Below are 15,006 nucleotides of genomic sequence, written 5' to 3'. Positions count from 1 at the left end.
TTGGTACCTTTGTCATCTCATCTTACACGCAGAAACAGACTGTCTTCGACCTGGCACAATCTTCAACATCAGCTATTATTGCTGAGGGAAGTATAATAAAGCTAGAATCAATCAGTACTTCTAAAGAAGCAGATCGCAGTCCGTTGACACAAGATGAAAACCCAAGGAAAAAACCAAGCGTACAATCAACAAGTCCTTTGCAAAAATAATCAAGGTTGGAAATTATTTCTTGATAGGCCATATTTTTTTTAAGATTCTGTTGTCTGCTTTTAGGTTACTTAATGAACAATTACATTTACTGCTATCAATTTCTATCCATTAAAATGCTTATTTTATGTTAAAGTACACTTATGGATTTTTCTTATACGATAAAGCCTATGTTGCTCGCGCTATACTACAATTTCAGAATTTTCGAACAATTCAAAACAAAATCTAAATCCAATGTCTTTACAATTCTTGGTCCAAACTACGTATTCTCAACTACTCTTTTAAACTTAACTCTCAATTTGTTGTTCATACAGATGCCTCATCAGATTTGAAGCACAACAAAGGTCGCCTCAATGGTCTTTGACAGCTTGCATTTAAGGCAGATTTTGGTGGTGTTGTTATACTACTGTAACGATCCGACCGGTCGTTTTTAGAATTCACGCCTCGATTCCCTATTAACTGCTTCCCCTAAGTTTATTCTGCTATTTTTGTTTGCCGGGACATTCGGTGTGGGATTTTCGGAGAGTTTTGGGACACCTAGTCCTTAAATGAGAGCTTAAGTGTTGGAAAGTGGCCCGTAGTCAGAACAGTGTGAAGATGGCCTCGGAATGGAAATCCGACGGTTCCGTTAGCTCCGTTAGGTGATTTCGGGGTTGGGTGCGTGTTCGGAATGCATTTTGGAAGTCCGTAGCTCATTTAGGCTTGGAATGCCGAAGTTTGAATTTTTGAAGTTTCCTGTCCGATAGTGAGTTTTTGTTCCGAGGGTCGGAATGGAATTCCGGAAGTTACAGTAGCTCTGTCATGTCATTTGGGGCGTGTGTGCAAAATTTCAGGTTATTCGGACGTGTTTAGGTTAGGTTTTTGATCGAAAATGTATTTTGATGGAATTTGAAGTCCTTAGGCTCAAATCATTGATTAATTCGAGTTTGCGACGTCGTTTGAGGTGTTTTAAGGATTGGTACAAGTTTGAATGAGGTATTAGGTGCTATTGGTACTTTTGGTTGGGGTCCCTGGGGCCTCGGGATGATTTCGGGTGGTTAACGGAGGAATTTGAAGTTAATGCAGCAGCTGAATGTCCCTCTTCTGGTATTTTCGCATCTGCGGCGCCGCAGAAGCGTCTATTTGGCCGCAGAAGCGGCTTGTCCCCTTTTCCCTCAGAAGCCGCAGGAGCGGCTTAGGCATCGCAGAAGCGGAGCCACAGAAGCGGCCCAGCTATCGCAGATGCGGCCCTGTCCCCTTTAATGAAAGCCGCAGAAGCGGTTGCTTTTTCCGCATAAGCGGGACCGCAGAAGCGGTCCCTTGTCCGCATAAGCGGAAACACCTGTTCAGAAATATCAATTTCGAGGGTTTAATTTCATAAGTTTCAAAATCAATTGAGAGCTCGGGAGAGGGCGATTTTGAGTGGGTTTTGAAGAGAAGATTTATTGGGTAACGTTTCTTAATCCCTTCTAGTTATATTTCATTATTTTGTAGTTAAATCCATCATTTAAAATTCGAATTTGGGACTAAAATTGGAGGAATTGGGTTAGAACTTCTTAGGCCAAACTTTGGGATTTTGAGTGAGCATTTGACCTCCGATTTGGGAGATTTTTATATGGTTAGACTTGTGAGAATACGAGGGTTCTGAAAATGTAAAAATTATTTGATTCTGAGGCATTGGCCTGAAGGGCATTTTGGTCATTTCACCTAATTTCACGATGTAGCTTTGAATTAAATAGTAGAATCAGTTGCTTGAGATGTTATTTACAATGTGTGATTTAATTGAATAGATTTGGGCCATTTGGAGTCGAGTACTCGTGGCAAGTACGTGGTTGCTAGTTGATTTTAGCCGGTTTGAGGTAAGTATCTTGCCTAACCTTGTGTGGGGGACTTCCCCTTAGGAATTGAGTCTCCTTTGTTGATTGTATTCCTTGTACGCGAGGTGACGAGTGCGTGCTAGGATTTATTTGTGGAAAATTATCCCTTTTAGGCTCTTAGATCCTTGTAGTCACCGAATATAAAGTTGTTCTTGATACGATTGAGTTCCCTGTTATTAGCTTCACCTTTACATGTCTTACTTGGAATTTATTTGCCCCTTTTTGGCTTATTCTTGTTTCACTGTAGACATTACCCTTCTATAGTCACATTATCATTCCTAACTGCTTGTCTTTATTTGGAAAGCATTATTTCTATCTCTCGTGTAATTAATTGGTCTTAATTGGAAAGAAGTTAGATATCCTATATTCAGTTGATACTTCCTTAATTGTAATTATTTGATTCATGTTAACTTCCTTGTTGTTGAACTTAGTATTATGGAATCGTTGTTTCATATTATTTCTCCCTTGTTGAGTTGTTCTTATTGCGCTTAGTATTTCTCTGTTACGGTTATTCCTTGTGAGTTAGTTGTACCGTCTTTTGGTGAACGGAAATACCTGAGTTGATTCTCTTGCCTTGTTCCTGTATATATTGTCGTTTGTTGTGTTGTACTTGAGATTGTGACGCACGAGGTTTCTGCCGTGCGGTTGTTGATACTGTGATGCACGAGGTTTCTGCCGTGCGATTGTGAATATTGTGATGCACGAGGTCTTTGCCGTGCTGTTGTTGTTATTGATGTTTTGCACATGCGGCGTAATAAGGCGGGATATGTTATATGCTTATATGTGGGTTGCGCATGTGGCGGAATAAGGAGGGAACATTGTGATGCACGTGTGGCGAAATAAGGCGGTACCTATTATCTTATTATTTGCACACGTGGCGAAATAAGGTGGGCTATGTCAGGGGATGATTCTAGGGAATTGTGACGGCCTGTGGAGGCATTCCTATTTGTTTAATAATGTGATTGTGGGTTGCTTACCGGTATGAGCTTTATCGCTTGGAAGTTGTGAGGAAACATCGCACGTGCGGTCCGTTCTCCTTTTCATGTCTACTAGCTGGTAGAATTTTGTTAGAAACATTTGCACAAGCATACACGTAGCTGAACACCCCTATTAGAGGTGAATTCCTCCTGATTTTGCTAAGGGTGGAGGTACGCCCTCGTTTATCCGTTATATTTGTGAGAGTGGCCCTAGTTAGCCAGTTAGTTGTCGGTATGACCATGAGATTGATGGGGCATAGGATGCCAATTGTTAGATTTCAGATGCTGGGCCTTCGCGAGTTGTGGTTTGTCCGAGACTTGGTGAAATTGTGGAAAGAGTTGGATAAGACCTTTGTGAACATCATTGTAGGATATGAGTTATTGACTTGTTTTCCCATTGCTGTGTTGTGACCTTAGGATTTGGATTGTGATTCTGCCGTCATTTCCTATCCTCATTTATTATATTCTCGTTGTTACTTGTTGTATTTTTCCCTTATTGTGAATTGTAGCAGTCTTGGTCATTCATGCAGTCTTTACATATTTATATGTCATTTCCATTATTCCTATGATTATACTGTTTATTGACCGGTAGGTGCCTTGACTGTTCCTCGTCACTACTCCACCGAGGTTAGTCTTGATACTTACTGGGCACCGCCGTGGTGTGCTCATGCTACTCTTCTGCACATTTTTGTTGTGCAGATACAGGTACTCCCACTCAGTTCTGTCAGCCTTGGAAGGAGGCGTATCGGTAGAGACTTCGAGGTATATCTGCTACTTCCGCAGACCGAGGAGTCCCTTTCCAGCTTTCTGTAATAAGTATAGCTATTTCAGTATTTCTCCTTTGTATAGATATTCTTGAGTCAGAGCCTCTTATGTATCCCTTAGCTTGTGATTTGTGAGTTTTCGGATTTTGGGAATTGTTTTAGACTTGTGGTATTGAGTTGTACTTGCCATGCGGCATTCAGTACAGTTTCCTTTAGATATTTGATTTGATTTTTCTCTTTTTTTCCGCAATTATTATATTTCCGCAAATGTTAGGCTTACCTGGTCATGGGAACCAGGTGCCGTCATGACATGTTCACGGTTGGTGAACTAGGGTCGTGACAACTACAGTACAATCTTCCACATTTTTTGTAAATAAGTACGTAGATATTCGTGAATTGTTTACTGCAGTACAATGTTTCACATTTTGTATAAATAGCTAGACAAACGGACTCTTATCAAGGCAGATTTTGGTAAGTATAATCTTCCGCATTTTGTGTAAACAACTACGCAGATTTTCATGAATTGTTTACTGTTAGCTATGCAAACTAACTCTTTGAATAATCTGGTAAATCCAAGTAGCTCCCATTATATATACATGTATGTTTTCATCATACCTCCAAAACTTCAAAGCGTTTCACTGTAGTTCTAATCCAATAGCCAAATTACAACTGCATACCTATACAAAATAATATACAAGCTTAGCTTAGTGCTAACAAATTACTCTCAAAAAGACAAATTTACTATCAAGATCTAAAATGAAAACCCATCCACACAATATTACCCTTACTCCCTTACGTTAAGATTGTTCATCTTGGGCCCGGGCAAAGCCCGGGCTAACCCTACTAGTTTTTTACTATATAGAAGAGCCCTAAAGCAAGCAGGAGACCGTCGACATCGCTGCTTGCTGACACAGGGGCATTTAGGTAATTTCTCTTACTTCTCAAATTACCGTAGGACACGTAGCTAAATTTTTTTAGTAGGACAGCTGGGAGATAACGACGCATAACAGAATAAACAAGCGGTGACCACCGGGTTTTATTCTGCTCATCACCTTTCTCTTTCTCTGTTGTACTTCTCTATTTTCTCCAACAGTTCTCAGTTTCTCTCCTGCAAATATTAATACTTCTGGTGAGCTTTTCTCTATTATTGTACTGCTCTTTTTTATTTGCTTTGCTTCCTGTTTTATTGAGAATTCGTGAATAAAAAATATAGTTCTGTTGGTTTTCAAATAAAGTACTGATTAAAAATATGCGAATAAAAAATTATTGTTCTGTTGGTTCTGGAATAAAGCACTGAAAGCTCTTTCTTTGGGTTCGTTGATGTATTATGGTTAAAATTTTAATTACATCTTCTACAGATTGAGCTGCCACACTTCTAACAAAATTCGTATGATCGCTAAAATTGCAAAAGTGCATGGGATAGATTTCCAATGAAAATCTTTATTTTGTTTTCCTAACTTTGGGTATCGAGGCATTGAAAGGTAAAACTTTGGGTATCGAGGCAACGGAAGGCAAGCACCGCAATAGGATACGATTCTTCTCAAACGGCTATGGGTGTCTTTGTTTGTGCCTGAGTAAGTAATTTATCGACGCCCACAATGTGTTTGTTTTATTTAGTTAATGACTTCTTAAGTCTATTAGTAGTGGAGATTTATGTGATGGTTGTGATATTGTCTTGCACAATCATAGCATCATCATTATAGATCTTTTTAGAAAAAAAATTCTCTTTATTGTCTGGTTTGGAGCTCTTGTGTTATTTTTCCCCCTATTGTCCTCTCTGTACTGTACAATTTTGCTGCCTCAACAATAGATAGTTTCATGTTGCAGTATTCTTGGGGATCATATGCTCATTATTCAGGTCTTACTAGTGATTACTATAGTTATTCACTAAAAAATATTCAGGTCTTATTGGTGATTGCTAGAAATATTCACTTGAAAAGGAATATTCACTAGAAATATGTAAAATATAACATAAGGTAGCGCACATCTATGGTAGGCACCATGCGTGAATTAGGTCCTTGAACTATACTGCTTTTGGAAGATCTACTTTTAAATTTTCTCTTTATACTTGCAGGATAGCGAAATGTATCGTGGAAAGCAATTGTATCAAAATGAGGAACGCTATGCTGCCTTAACTCATATGGTATAGAAAGAACTTTGCATAATTTACTGCTGCGGTGACGCAGTTTCTATTGTTGTACTATTTGTTAGGTGGTCTGATTAATGTCCTTGGAGGCAGTTCCTCTTATTGTGCTATTTGTTAGGTGGCCTTTTTTATGTCCTTGGAGATAAAGCAAGACAATGGGTTTTAAAAAAAAAGACCCGTCTATGGAGGAAAAGAGAAATAGAGAATCTTCCTTCTCTGATTCTTATGGATTTAACAGAAAAAGCTGTTGAAGGAACCGAAAGTTGTAGTATGGCTTAAGCTAGAGTTATTATGTACTCCATGTGCACCTCTGAGCTTTAAAATGTCTTAAAGTGCAAACAGTTAGGCACTGCTTAGGGACCTCATTTTGCTTAGACGGTTATATGCGCTTTCATACATATATAATGTACTGTAAATTGAGCAGGTAAATCGTTAAGAGCCATTTTTTCTCGTTTCATAACGTTCACTGTTCTCTACTGCCAAATGTGCCTAAACTAGACTTATAGTAATTGCATGTCTTGCAGTGTTGTCTTCTACTATTTTTTTTACTTTTTCTTATTCCCCTTCCCTCTAGCAGTTGTCTCTTCTTTGATGTTAGTAATACCATGATTATCTCATCATAGCAAGGAAGTTTTGTCCAGTACTTCTGAGTTCTGAAATCTAAATGAGCAGAGCTATTGCTTTAAATCTGGTGCTTTTCTCTGAGAGACATATTTATCTTTATTCCATACCTCTAGTTATAGCAGCTTGCTAATTTATTTGAACCAACTATTTAGGTGGCTTCTCATGGACTGGATCGTAGTTCAAAGGTGCTTCGTCAGCCGAATATTGGCACTTTTTTCATGCTTTAGTTTGACTGTTTCGTAAGGTCTGGTAAAGGTCATTTCATGATCGCCATATTCGGTATATTTGTCTTTACTTACTGATAGGTAGTTTATCTTTATTCTTATCTTGACTCTTGCAGGTTAACTAGGTCCCAGGAATTAGTCAAAGATGGTAAAAAGTTATCAGCTGTCTGGTTCTGAGTTTTGACTCAGACACAACATGTCCAATGTTCTGCGGTCTGCTACTGTCTAATATACAGATTATCGAGGTTAGTCTATAATTTTGACGTTTTCCTATTCTGAGAAACGTTCGCTTCAGACGTAATGCAATCCGTGAATAGATCAGTTTCATTTGCTTGTCTTGGAAGCAAGGTTCTCCAGACAGTTCCTTTTTGTGATTATTCGTGATTAATGGTACTTATATTCCTTTTTTTGGTACAAAGTTAAATTATTTTTCCTGATATTTGAGTTAACACTGTTAATGAAGTGCCTGAGCTAAAAAACTTAAAGCCATGTTAATGAAGTGGCTGAGATTTTAAAAAATGGTTTCCAACAAATGAACTCCAGACTTGGCACCAAAATTCTAGGCGGAGGCTCAAAATTGGTCAATGAGATTTTACAATAAACAATGCAATCTTGGGCAAGGACAGGCACTCTATTGGGATTTTCTGCATAGTAGGGCATTCTAGGAGCCTCGTGGAAAAATCAGAGGTCTTAGACCAACTTGATTCTAAATACAGGGATATTGGCATCCTTGTCTGTGACTGTTAGGTCCAAGTTTTACATGATTTTAGCGAGTACTGGTTTCAGATAGTGTTTGCCGGAAGTCTTCTTATTTTGGTTTAGTTTGGTTAGAGTTTGTATGTCAATTTAAGGATAAGAATGAGATATAGAGAACATTTCATTTTAGAGGACCCCTTTTTATCTTAAGAGAGAAATTATTGGGTATTGGGATGAAATGGGCCAAATAGAGGATGGTTTCCTTTTGAGGTTTCATATGAGGACCAAAAGATATGATTAAAAATCTATACAAATAGCTTTATTCCTGGTTTAATTTTACTAATCCACGTGGATTTTTTTTGGGTTTGGGGTGGGGTGGGGGGTGAGGGTTATTAGATCTTTAAATTTGCAGTTCTCTTGGAAATCTTTAGCCATCCAAAACTCTAGTGTATGAATTAACCTGTGAATTCTGATTAAAATGACTGGACTACTGTCACGACCCAATTTCCAAACCCGGTCGTGATGGCGCCTCTCGTGAAGACAAGGCCAGCCAACAGAACACCAATAACTCTTTAATAATTACTTAGCACGAATAAGTCTAAAACATTAATAAAATTATCATAAGTGCGGAAGAAGATTGATAAAACAGAGAATCATCCCGACTCAGCCCGACCGGGGTGTCACAAGTCACGAGCATCTAGAGGAGTCTAAACACAACTACAAGGCCAGTACTATACAAAATAGAATTTAGAATTCAAGGAAGAAATCTGGTGTCGCGAACGCTGGCGATCACCTTGCTCAGCTATGATGGCAAAATCTTCAACCAGCTCATAACCCGCTACCGGGTGAACAAATACCTGCATCTGCACGCGAGGTGCAGGGAGTAAAGTGAGCACTCCAATTCAGTGAGTAATAAAAGTAAATAATAACTGAGCAGCAAGAAATCACGTAAAACATCCAACATGCTGTATAGAAGCCGGGTACAATTTTCTGAGAAAAACAGTGAAATCGGTGATATCTTTAGAAATACCTTGGTTCAGTTCAAATCTCTTTTGAAAATAGTCTTTTCAATAATCACGAAAACGCTTTCAAAACAGTTAGTGCTAATAAGCACGGAAAAGTCCGCCCTCGGGCACAAATACCTCAGTATAACAGGTAAAAAGGGCAAATAAATATGCAAGATGAGCACATAAAAGTATGCCCCTCGGGCACATCTCAAAAGAGTACCAGTCCCTTGGGCTCAATATCAATCGCTCAGAACAGTATCAGCCCCTCGGGCACAGTATCACATCACTCAGAACGGTATCAGCCCCTCGGACTCAGTATCAGTCACACAGTACAACATTAGCCCCTCGGGCTCACTCTCAAATCACATGGGTACCCGCGCTCACTGTGGGGGTGCAGACTCCGGAGGGGCTCCTACAGCCCAAGCGCTATATTATCACAAGGCCTGAAAGCCTGTACATATCAACATGAGGCCTGAAAGCCTTCTCACAATACACTCGAGGCCTGGAAGCCTCCTCACATATCGCTCGAGGCCTGAAAGCCTCCTCATATATCACTCGAGTCCTGAAAGCCTCCTCACATATCACTCGAGGCCTGAAAGCCTCCTTACATACCACTCGACATATCCTCACATATGGCCCTCGGCCTCAATCAGTCCAAAAATAATCATAAGCCCCTCGGGCATCAGTAAAACAATAATGCTCAGCTCAAACAATAGTTCAATATCAGTTAAAAACTCAAGGTTGAGTAAAAATATAACTGAGTTCATGAAACAGTATAATTCAAATGGACTGAGTTCAAACAATATTTCAAATGGTGAGGAAAGTGTTACAACCCATATTCACATACGTTAGTTCATGCCATCAGGTCGTCGACGTAAATCCATGAAGAGATTATCTTTAAGATGATAAGAGGTTAATCCTATTGGTCTTAAATGATACAAAGGTGTATAAGGGTGATTAACAAGTATTAGAAGTTAAACGAATCAAGGATGTTATCAGCCGTATTTTTGGGTAAACCTAGGGGTGCTTAATACTCTCAATAGGTCTTATTTTAAGGTATATGAATCATAAAATATCCGTATCATAGTCTTGAAGTCAAACGAGTTATGAAACAAAAGTCGACAAGAGTTGTTGCAACTTAAGTTCATAGTTTTACTTAAACTTTAGGTCAAATGTTATTAAGCTTTTCTCCCAATATACTTGGAATTACGGGGTGATCTACCCACCAAATTGAAAATCTATGAGTCTAGTTTCCAACGCATTAAACCTTTTATCAATACGACATTGGAGTAGAGAGATATAGACATTTTTGCGAGACTGCACAAGCTGCTAGGCGACAAGTAGGTGGGTCACCTACTTGGTTAAATGATAGCCCAAAAAGAGGCAATTTCGGGTCAGACAAAGAGCCCATTAAAAGGCTTATCTTCTGCAATATATCCCTCATTATATTTCACAAATAACCAGACCTAAACCCCTGCAAACTTCCTCCCAAAAAGTATCCACAAACCCTAATTGATTTTCCCTCTCTTTCAAGTTCAAATTGGGGGTAAACCCTAGAGTTTGAAGAACCAAGATAGGGGCTGAGTTATCCAAGAAGTAAGGTGAGTTTACTGCTATCTTTCATACATTTATTCTGCTGTGAATTCATGGTAATTCGTTCTATATATGTAAGAACTCACGGGACGGTGATCGGAAGCCGTGAGTTCGAGTTATTCACATGTAGAGGACTGTTTTGTGGACTGTTTTGTGTTGCTGTTGGGCTGCGTGTTTTACTACTGTTTTGTAAAGTTTTGGAGGAGGAAGGGTGTGGAGAAACACCATATAGATGTAGGGTTGTGGGCTGGTAGTTCTTCGTAACATTTCCGGGTCGTTTGACACGACTACGGTGGCCGTCGTATGTATGAAGTGATTAGGTTGTGCGTGGACTGTTTTGGGAGGCTCAATATGATTATTATTTATGTTGTTTGAGCCTTTGGGTTGTTTGGAATTGTGTGAAATCATATATATAGGGGAGGTGCTGTCCGTTTCATCGTAAAATAGGTTGTGGTCGATACATAATAGTTATGACGCTTGAATGATAACTATAGTATCGTTTCTCTTATTGTAGACTAAGGAGTCGTGAAAATTGCATAGCTTGAGATTGGGGCAGTATATATAAGGTATGTGAGGCTATCCCTTTCCTTCTTTTGCACGACTCCAATTGAACATAATGTAATGAACGAGCTTCCAAAGATACTCTACTCTTAGAAGCTAGCAGTACTTACATTGTTTCCCCTCTTATGGAACGATTGATGTTGATGTTGCTTCTCTTATTATTATGTTATCAATGTTATTGGTACTTCCAGATTCTTATAAGGTTCATGGTGAAGAGTTATTCCTAATAACGTGTACAGAGGATACCGACCTTACGTCACTTCGTAAGGTTTAGAACGTGAGTCCATGAGTCGCATGCATTATATATATGTATCTATTTTACGCTACCGAGCCGCGCTATAGTCAGCGGGTACGGCACCTATTGTGCAACCACTGATTAGTTGGGTTTTACCGAGCTCCACGTGGCCGGGTACGATTCTACCGAGCCTTATGATGGCTGGATACGTTTTTACTGAGCCTATTACGGCCGGGTACGATATTATGATGATGATGCCCACAGAGGCATATGTTTTAAAGGTTTATGTATATATACATATGTATCACGCATTTCATGTCAGTATCCCTCAGAGGTACCCAGATGTTACAGGTTGTATATTCTCTATCCCTGCTTACATTAGTGTTCGTACTTATGGTTCCCTGCCTTATATACTCAGTACTTTATTCGTACTGACGTCCTTTTATTTGTGGACGTTGCATGTCGTGTTGTAGGTCCAGATAGACAGGCAGGCGCAGCTCCCCCACCATAGTAGGTTGTCCAGTTCAGCGGTGATTGGCGAGATCCCTTCTTCGGACTTGCCGTGGTCTTGGTATGCATTTTTGTTATAGACATTATGGGTATGTCGGGGCCCTGTTCCGGCAATGTTGCAGCACTTATGTTCCTTTAGAGGCTCATAGACAGGTGTCGACTCATGTATAGTTTGGTATGCCTTGTCGGCTGGTTTTTGTTGTATAGTCTTTCATGGTAACATGGTAGCTCGTACCTTATATATAGTTTCTTCATTGTCTGGTCATCCCATGTTATGTATGTTCATGCCATCATCTTTTATTGTTGGTTGTCCATGATCCATGTCTACCATTTATATTGATCTTGTCGGCCCTAAAAGATAATAAAGAAGGTTAGATAAAATGTACGTTGGTGCTCGGCAAGTATGGTCAGGTGCTAGTCATGGCCCTCCAGTTTGGGTCGTGACAAACTTGGTATCAGAGAAAGTCTGTCCTAAGGATTGTCTATGAGCCGTGTCTAGTAGAGTCTTGATTATGGATGTGTAGCGCGCCACATTTATAATCAGGAGGCTACATGACATCTAGGGTTGTTAACTTCTTCTTCCTGAATCTAGATCGTGCGTAGAGTTGAGTCATAAGTGTTTGTCTCTAATATTCACTTTGTTTTCTTTCAGCGATGCCTTCGACTAGGAAGCAAACAATTAGTAGACGGCTTTATGCAGCTGCGAGAGAGGGTACCAGTCAGGTGCCCCAAGCCAGAGCAGGCAAAAGTGAGGCTCAAAGTGAGATGCCGTCTCATACCTCATCTACTCCGTCTCCTCCAGAGGATATTAGGAGGCGCCCAGCACCACCAGTTCCGCTGTTTGGCACTATAGACCAGGATATGCGGAATGCGGTACAGTTGTTGACTAACTTGGTAGCTGCTCAGGCTCAAAGGCGGAATACCGGTGTTGTTAATAAACCGGTTTGTACGAGAGTTCGTGATTTTATTAATCTAGACCCTCCAGTGTTTACCGGATCAGGGAGGACCCGCAGACTTTTATTTATCAGGTTCATCGTACACTGTGGGTTATGCATGCTAGTGATACAGAGGTAGTAGAGTTGGCTTCTTATCGGCTACGGGATTTAGCGGTTTTCTGGTATGATAGTTGGGAGAGATCCAGGGGTCCAAACGCTCCTCCAGCTGTGTGGAAGGAATTTTCTGAGGCCTTTCTTCGTCACTACTTGCTAGTTGAGATACGACGAGCTAGAGCTGATAAGTTCTTGAACCTTAGACAAGGTAATATGAGTGTGCGAGAGTACAGTATGCAGTTTGATTCTTTAGCAAGGTATGCTCCCCATATGGTAGCAGAGATGAGCAATGGGGTGCATCTGTTCGTGAACGGGTTGGGACCACATCTGATAAATGAGTGCACGGCAGCCTCCTTGGTGGAGGGCATGGATATTTCCTGTATTCAGGCTTATGCCCAAACCCTAGAGGATCGTAAGCGCCAACAAAGGGCAGATAGGGAGCAGGATAGGGGCCAGCATAAGAGGGCGAGATTTGCAAGGTATCCTGATGACTTCAGAGGCAATGTCAGGCCCCAGTCTTCGAGGAGTTCGGCGCCATCTATAGCTAGTGCTCCTCCACAATTCCAAAGGCCTCAATATGATCGATTTACCTATTCAGGTCCAGGTCAGAGTTCGCGGGCATCAGGCTCGCAATATCACAGAGATACTAATCAGACGAGACCCCCAACACCACGTTGTGATCAGTGCGGTAAGGCCCACTTTGGACTGTGCCATCGAGGTTCTGATGCGAGCTATTCTTGCGGACAACCTAGCCATATGATATGGGATTGTCCTAACAGAGGAGGTGGTGGTATGGCTCAACCAACTGGATCCGTGTCTGGTTCTTCCTCATCAGTTCGACCTCCAGCACAGGGTTTTCAGCAGTCGACAGGTCGAGGTAGAGGTAGAGGTGCAGTGCAGAGTTCGAGTGGTGCTCAAAATCGAACCTATGCTCTAATAGGTCGACAGGATCTCGAGTCATCTCCAGATGTTGTTACAGGTATATTGTCTGTGTTTTCTTATGATATATATGCGTTGATTGATCCGGGATACACGTTATCATATGTTACACCTTTTGTGGCTAATAAGTTTGGCGTTGAACCTGAATTTATAAGTAAACCACTTGCGGTATCTACTCCGATAAGAGATTCTATGATTGCTAGGAGGGTATATAGAGGTTGCACAGTGATGATTTGTAGTCATCAAACCTTGGCAAATTTATTTGAGTTAGAAATGGTTGACTTCGATGAGATAATGGGTATGGACTGGTTGGCCTCATGCTATGCAAATGTTGACTATCGTACGAAGATGGTTAGGTTTCAGTTTCCTGGTGAAACCATCATTAAATGGAAGGGGAACATTGCTATGCCGAAAGGTAGGTTTATTTCCTATCTTAAGGCAAGGAAGATGATCTCAAAAGGTTACATTTATCATCTCGTTCGCGTTAGGGATTCGGAGGCGAAGCCGCCTACTCTACAATCAATCCCCGTGGTCAATGAATTTCCAGATGTTTTCCCAGATGAACTCCCAGGCCTTCCTCCTGAAAGGGAGATTGAGTTTAGCATTGATGTGTTGCCTGACACTCAACCGATCTCTATCCCTCCATACAGAATGGCCCCGGCAGAGTTGCGAGAGTTGAAGGTGCAGTTGAAGGACTTGCTGGATAAGGGCTTCATTAGGCCTAGCACTTCACCTTGGGGTGCGCCAGTCCTGTTCGTGCGGAAGAAAGACGGGTCGTTATGGATGTGTATCGACTATCGACAGTTGAATAAGTTTATTGTAAAGAACAAGTATCCACTTCCAAGGATTGACGACCTGTTTGACCAACTCCAGGGTGCCAAGTATTTCTCCAAGATTGACTTACGTTCAGGGTATCATCAGGTGAGGGTCAAGGAGAAGGATATTCCAAAGACGGCCTTCCGGACAAGATATGGGCACTTTGAGTTCTTGGTGATGTCGTTCAGGCTAACAAATGCCTCATCAGCTTTTATGGATCTCATGAATACTGTATTCAGGCCCTATCTTGATGTGTTCGTGATCGTATTCATTGATGACATTCTAGTGTATTCTCGTTCGGAGGCGGAACATGCGGGCCACTTGCGGATAGTATTACAGACGCTTCAGGATCGTAAGTTATATGCTATGCTCTCCAAATGTGAATTCTGGCTTAACTCAGTAGCATTCCTTGGCCATGTGATATCTGACGAGGGTATTAGTGTCGACACTCAAAAGATCGATGCAGTAAAGAATTGGCCGAGACCTACAACACCATCAGAAGTCCGCAGCTTCTTGGGGCTAGCAGGATATTATAGGCGATTTGTAGAAGGGTTTTACTCTATATCGGCACCATTGACTAAGTTAACACAGAAAGCTACTAAGTTCCAGTGGTCTGACACTTGTGAACGTAGTTTTCAGTAGCTAAAGAATCGATTGACATCTGCACCAGTGCTCACTCTCCCTGAAGGAACAGAAGGTTATGTGGTATATTGTGATGCCTCAGGTATAGGTTTGGGGTGCGTATTGATGCAGCGTGGGAAGGTGATTGCTTATGCATCAAGACATTTGAAGAAGCATGAAA

General features: G+C 40.9%; 1 long non-coding RNA gene across 5 annotated transcripts; it reads left to right on the top strand.

Annotated features, from left to right (window-relative positions):
* The first annotated feature begins 4,842 nt into the window (after positions 1-4,842).
* On the top strand, positions 4,843-10,647 carry LOC109220257. Of its 5 annotated transcripts, none has more exons than XR_002067055.1 (6): positions 4,843-4,933; positions 5,286-5,378; positions 5,879-5,947; positions 6,727-6,818; positions 6,915-7,043; positions 10,609-10,647. It is a non-coding gene; the product is annotated as an uncharacterized LOC109220257 (long non-coding RNA). The 5 variants fall into 5 exon arrangements; XR_002067054.1 differs by having other exon boundaries at positions 4,851-4,933; positions 5,163-5,378; XR_002067057.1 differs by having other exon boundaries at positions 4,852-4,933; positions 5,276-5,378.
* The last annotated feature ends 4,359 nt before the right edge of the window (positions 10,648-15,006 follow it).

The sequence above is a fragment of the Nicotiana attenuata genome, unplaced genomic scaffold (assembly GCF_001879085.1).
Source record: "Nicotiana attenuata strain UT unplaced genomic scaffold, NIATTr2, whole genome shotgun sequence".
Taxonomy (NCBI): domain Eukaryota; kingdom Viridiplantae; phylum Streptophyta; class Magnoliopsida; order Solanales; family Solanaceae; genus Nicotiana; species Nicotiana attenuata.
This window is presented reverse-complemented; position numbering and strand designations above follow the sequence as displayed.